Source organism: Impatiens glandulifera, chromosome 1 (assembly GCF_907164915.1).
Source record: "Impatiens glandulifera chromosome 1, dImpGla2.1, whole genome shotgun sequence".
NCBI classification, from domain to species: domain Eukaryota; kingdom Viridiplantae; phylum Streptophyta; class Magnoliopsida; order Ericales; family Balsaminaceae; genus Impatiens; species Impatiens glandulifera.
The window spans coordinates 46,088,503-46,095,163 of NC_061862.1; the positions used below are offsets into that span (position 1 = coordinate 46,088,503).

Here is a 6,661-nt window from a genome sequence, read left to right on the forward strand (position 1 = left end):
TCTTTGTAGATTCATGGGGCATAATCGTAGTCCTCGTCGCCAAAGTTTTCGCCGTCGCCGGCCGACGAACAAGAACAGAGAGAGAGAGAAGAGAGAGAAGAGAGAGAAAGAGAGAGAAGAGAAATGAAGGAAATGAAAATTTTAAGTATTTATATTAACCTAATTTACTTCGCGTTTCGCGAAGCTACTTCGCGTTACGCGAAAAGGGTAATTTCGTCCAAAAAAAATAAAGTGGTCACCAGATCAAATTTAATTATCAGTGACCACGGACGCAAATACCCTTATCTTTAGGGTCATTTAGTCCAATTTCCCTTATCATGTGGGAGAAGTTTTTTTTTTTTTTTTTTTTTTCAGAATATTGTTTTTTTTTTTTAATTTGACAAAAATAACGGGAAATTTGAGGAAATGACCTCAAAGATGCCCTTATTTGAGCTGGTGGTAAATTATAATTTTAATTGCTTTCGTGGTCGTTTATTTTTTTTTGACAAAATTGCCCTTTTCGCGAAACGTTAAGGGACTTAGCGTTTCGCGAAGTGGATTAGGTTTAATATAAGTACCGTAATTTTTTCGTTTCCTTCATTTTCTTTCTCTTTCTTCTCTTCTCTTCTCTTCTCTTCTCTTCTCTTCTCTTCTATTTGGTTCATATTGGTTCATATTTGTTATTTGATTCATATTTGTTCATATTTGTGGGTTCATATTTGTTATTTGGTTCATATTGGTTCATATTTGAGCATTTCGTTAGGTTCATTAATGGCTTTTGCAGAAAATCTCGGATCATATGGGTTTTCGTTTCAGGGAAGATTCGCTAAGTGCTTAGCGTTTTGCTAAGTGTTTAGCGTTTCGCTAAGTGCTTAGCGTTTCGCTAAGTGCGTTTCGCTAAGTGCATTTCGCTAAGTGTATTTCGTTAAGTGCATTTCGCTAAGTGCATCTCACTAAGTGCATTTCGCTAAGTGCATTTCGCTAAGTACATTTCGCTAAGTACATTTCGCTAAGTGTTTATTTATTTTGATTAATAAATAAGTAATGTAATGCTTATTTATTTTGCTAATGATGTTTGAAGGATGAATATTGTGCTAATTTAAAATATATTTTAAATAATTTGGTGCAAAAATTTAGAAGAGATAAATCTAGGAAGTTATCGTCAAATATTCAAAGAAATTAGTGTAAATGGGGAATACTTATAAAGCATGTCAATGTTCACGATAGAACAAATACTTAAGTTTATAAGACGATGTCACATGAAATGGGGTGACTTTATAACCCTTTGCAAGGAATTGAGGCGAATTAAAGGTTGGTCGATTTCTTGTCCTTCCTTTACTCTCTTCCAAAACTATAATCTTATTAGCTTTAGTTTGTTGATAATAAAAAAATGAACTTTTTTTCAGTGGCTTGTTTGAAAGGAGAACAAAGAGTACGAAGGCCATGGTGGGAACCTCCTTGTTTGGCGGTTGTTTTCGTCAAGTCTGCGAAGAGTAATCGGCAAGCCAGAGTTGTGTCGCTGAAGCTTGAACCTTAATAGATTTTGTTCTTTTCTATGTATGTAATAATATGTATGTATGTGTGTAATTCTCACTTATTTCATGGCTTTAATCATCTAAAATTCATCTTTTGATTCTTCAATGGAGAACTTATGTGAATTTCTTTCTTATTTTTATTAACTTTTTTTGTTTTATGTTTGATTTTATCAGTGTTTTTCTGTTTTAAATGCATGTATACAACTTTGTAATGAAAGGAGTGCATTATAATCAGGATATATATGATATATCTAACCAATAATAGTCTACTTTCTTTATATGAATCTTTATTGGACTCTTTTTTATGGATTATTATTTTCATCTTGATTATAATAAATGGGTAAATTTTTAAAAGAAAATTATGTTTGTCAAAAATTAAAGTATAAATTAAATTACACTTTAAAGTAATTTTTGCACCAAATTATTTAAAATATATTTTAAATTAGCACAATATTCATCCTTCAAACATCATTAGCAAAATAAATAAGCATTACATTACTTATTTATTAATCAAAATAAATAAGCACTTAGCGAAATACACTTAGCGAAATGCACTTAGCGAAATGCACTTAGCGAAATACACTTAGGGTGTGTTTGATGATGGGGAATTGGAATTGAAATTGGCATTGGAATTCTAATTCCAATTCCATGAGAATTGGCATTGAATTACAATTCAATTCCTATGTTTGGAAAATGATAGAATTGTAATTCAATTCCAATTCCTATGTTTGGGAAAATGATAGAATTGTAATTCAATTCTAATTCCAATATTTGTAAAATAAATTATCGGTTCAAAATGTTAACTTTTAAAATATGTTTTGACGTTTTGGCACGTTTAATACGTTTTTGACATTTTTTCACATTTCCACACGTTTTTCACACGTTTTAACACGTTTTTCACGTTTTTCAAACGTTTTTCACGTTTTCACATGTTTTTCACGTTTTTCACACGTTTTTCACGTTTTCACGTTTTTCACGTTTTCACGTTTTTCACACGTTTTAACACGTTTTTCACGTTTTTCACGTTTTTCACGTTTTCACACGTTTTTACACGTTTTCACGTTTTTTACACGTTTTAATACGTTTTCACGTTTTTCACATTTTTCACACGTTTTTAACGTTTTTCACGTTTTCACGTTTTTCACGTTTTTCACACGTTTTTCACGTTTTCACGTTTTTACACGTTTTAATACGTTTTCACGTTTTTCACACATTACAACACGTTTTTCACGTTTTTCACACGTTTTTCATGTTTTCACGTTTTTCACACGTTTTAACACGTTTTACACGTTTTCACGTTTTTCACACGTTTTAACACGTTTTTCACGTTTTCAAACGTTTTCACGTTTTTTACATGTTTTAACACGTTTTTCACACATTTTCACACGTTTTTCACGTTTTCACGTTTTTCACACATTTTAACACGTTTTTCATGTTTTTCACGTTTTTCACATTTTTCACGTTATTCACGTGTTAAACGTGTTAAAACATGTTAAACGTGTTAAAACGTGTGAAAAACGTGAAAACGTGAAAAAACATGTAAAACGTGTCAACAACGTGTTAAAAACATGAAAACGTGTCAAAAACGTGTTAAACGTTCCAAACATGTGAAAAATGTGTTAAACATGTCAAAACGTGAAAAACGTGTTAAACGTGTCAAAAATGTGGTAAATGTGTCAAAAACGTAAAAAAAAGTGTTAAATGTGTTAAAAACGTGAAAACATGTTAAACATGTCAATAACGTAAAAAAAATGTGTTTAATGTGTCAAAAACGTGAAAACGTGTTAAACGTGTCAAAAATGTGTTAAACATGTGAAAATCTTGTTAAACGTGTCAAAACGTGTTAAACGTGTCAAAAATGTGGTAAACGTGTCAAAAACGTAAAAAAATGTGTTAAATGTGTCAAAAACGTGAAAACGTGTTAAACGTGTCAAAAACGTGTTAAATATGTGAAAAACTTGTTAAACGTGCCAAAACGTGAAAAACGTGTAAAATGTGTCAAAAATGTGGTAAACGTGTCAAAAACGTAAAAAAAAACGTGTTAAATGTGTCAAAAACGTGAAAACGCGTTAAACATGTCAAAAACGTAAAAAAATGTGTTACATGTGTCAAAAACGTGAAAACGTGTTAAACGCGTCAAAAACGTGTTAAATATGTGAAAAACTTGTTAAACGTGCCAAAACGTGCAAAATGTGCCAAGACGTAAAAAACGTGTCAAACGTGTCAAAAACGTGTTAAACGTGTTAAAAACGTGTTAAACGTGTTAAAAACGTGAAAATCATGTTAAACGTGTCAAAAACGTGTTAAACGTGTCAAAGACGTGAAAAACGTGTTAAATATGTCAAAAACGTGTTAAACATGTCAATGACGTGAAAAACGTGTTAAATGTGTCAAAACGTGTTAAATGTGACAAAAACGTGTTAAACGTGCCAAAAACGTGTTAAACGTGTTAAAAACGTGAAAATCATGTTAAACATGTCAAAAACGTGTTAGACGTGTCAAGAACGTGAAAAACGTGTTAAATGTGCCAAAAACGTGTTAAACGTACCAAAAACGTATTAAACATGCCAAAAACGTGTTAAACGTGCCAAAATATGAAAATATGTTAAACATGTAAAAAACGTGTTAAAAATGTGTAAAACGTGTTTAATGTGTGAAAAACGTGTTAAATATGTCAAAAACATGAAAAACGTGTTAATTTGGAATTACAATTCCGACCTAAAGAGATAGGAATTGAGAACTATCAAATTACACTACATTGAATTCCATTGGAATTCTAATTCCAATTCCAATTCTTAATATTAAAGTGTCTAACAAACATAAGAATTGGAATTGGACCCTCCAATTCCAATTCCAATGCCAATTCCAGGGCTATCAAACACACCCTTAGCGAAATGTACTTAGCGAAATGCACTTAGCGAAATGCACTTAGCGAAATGCACTTAGCGAAATGCACTTAGCGAAATACACTTAACGAAATGCACTTAGCGAAACGCTAAACACTTAGCGAATCTTCCCTGAAACGAAAACCCATATGATCCGAGATTTTCTGTAAAATTCATTAATGAATCTAACGAAATGCTCAAATATGAACCAATATAAACCCACAAATATGAACAAATATGAACCAAATAACAAATATGAACCAATATGAACCAATATGAATCAAATAAGAACAGGTTAAATCGAAGGGTTTGAAATGAAGAAAATAGAAACATTAACATAACTCAAATTAGGTTTAGGTTTGAAATGAACATCTTATTCGACCTTCAAATCCTTAGAATCGGAGACCTGCATGCAAAATAGGTTTAGGGTTAGGATTAGGGTTAGGGTTTATGAAAATCGTGTAAATAAAAATATAAATCGATTTAGGTTAGGGTTAGAAATAAAGATTTTGTAAATCTGTATGAATTGAACCGCCGCCCCGCAGCCTCCGTCGCCATAGCCGCCGTCGTCGCCGCAGCCGTGAAAGAGAGAACAAGAGAAGAGAAGAGAAGAGAAGAAAGAGAAAGAAAATGAAGGAAATGAAAAATTACAGTATTTATACTAAACCTAATCCACTTCGCGAAACGCTAAGCCCCTTAGCGTTTCGCGAAAAGGGCAATTTCGTCAAAAAAAATAAATAAACGACCACGAAAGCAATTAAAATTATAATTTACCATCAGCTAAAATAAGGGCATCTTTGAGGTCATTTCCTCAAATTTCCCAAAATAACTATGATAACATGATAACAGGGTTATTTAAAAAATAATAGGAGAAAGTAATCTTTGTAAAATTAACTTTTTACTCCTGAACGAAGACCAATATATCCCTGGCAAAAATTTCTTCTTTTCCTCTGATTTCTCTCCCACCCGATTATTTCATTTCTCTTCTTTCTCTCTCGACTGTTGGTATCCTTATTTCTCTTTTCTTCTCTCACAACGAACCAAGCCGATCAACGAAGCAACTCCTAGAGACCAGTCGCTAATATCAAGGTAATAACGATTGGAATTATAACTAATCGATGTTACATTAATAATAGTGATTAGTTTTTACACCAATCACTATTATTGTTAGTTATTACCCATATTTTTACTAATAATAGTTTAAAGACATCGAGTCTACTAATTAGTTAGTAAATTTGTATATTTTCATAAGGGAAGGTTAAAATAGTTACCCTTACCTATCATACGTAGAATTCAATTGTTAAACATTTCACCGGATTAATCTATCAATTTTCATTAATATGGGGATTGTTTGAATTTTTAAACTAATTTTATAAATTCCATAATAAATGGAAATTATAACGTGGTTAATCAAATCAAATTCACATTAAATTCAAACTTGAATTAAATGGTGAAATTTGATTCAAATGTATAATTTTAATTAATTAATTTAAACAGGAGACGATAAAAGTATTTTAAGGGAAATGTGTTTAACACATGTCTCGAATCAAAATTTCAATTTAGGAATTTCGTTTTTCGTATATATTTTTTTTAATTATACATATTTCTATATATATATATATATATATATATATATATATATATATATATATATTCATTTAGTGTTATTTTAGTGGTTAAAAAATATATAAGAAACAAATGAACTAAGAAATTTTGATAACTTTATTATAATAAAACAAGCAAATACATAATATAGTGTTTTCATTTATTTATTAAGATGTTTCCATCAATCAAGCTTTGTTTACAGTCATGGTTATTTGGATTCATATATGTTTTCTAAGGTTATAGACTTATAGCGGAGAGCCTGTCTGAAGAAGAAATTGGTCATGATCAAATACATTGATCAAAATAACGTGAGTTTTCTTAGGATGGGATTGTTTTTGTTTAAGCAATGTGTAATGTTTGGTTGGCGATTACAGGATAGGTAAATTTTCTATGGAGTGTTTGCAGCAATGAAGAGGAAAGGCAATAGAGGAGGTGGAGTTGGTAGAAGAACTATGAGAGGAAACATCAACATGGGAGAAGCTCTCGAAGTAGTAAAAATTGGAATGAAAGAAAGTGATGAGTCTATTTTAAAATGAACAATAAAAATATGCATTTAGTATAAGGCGACAAACAAATCATAACGAGGACAAACGAAATTAAATCGTTGAGACAATAAGAGATATTATTAAAAGAATTCATATAACATTGTTGTAATTT

General features: G+C 31.0%; 1 pseudogene; it reads left to right on the forward strand.

The window, feature by feature from the left end:
- The first annotated feature begins 714 nt into the window (after positions 1-714).
- LOC124926777 lies at positions 715-1,556 on the forward strand (annotated as a pseudogene).
- Positions 1,557-6,661: the final 5,105 nt, after the last annotated feature.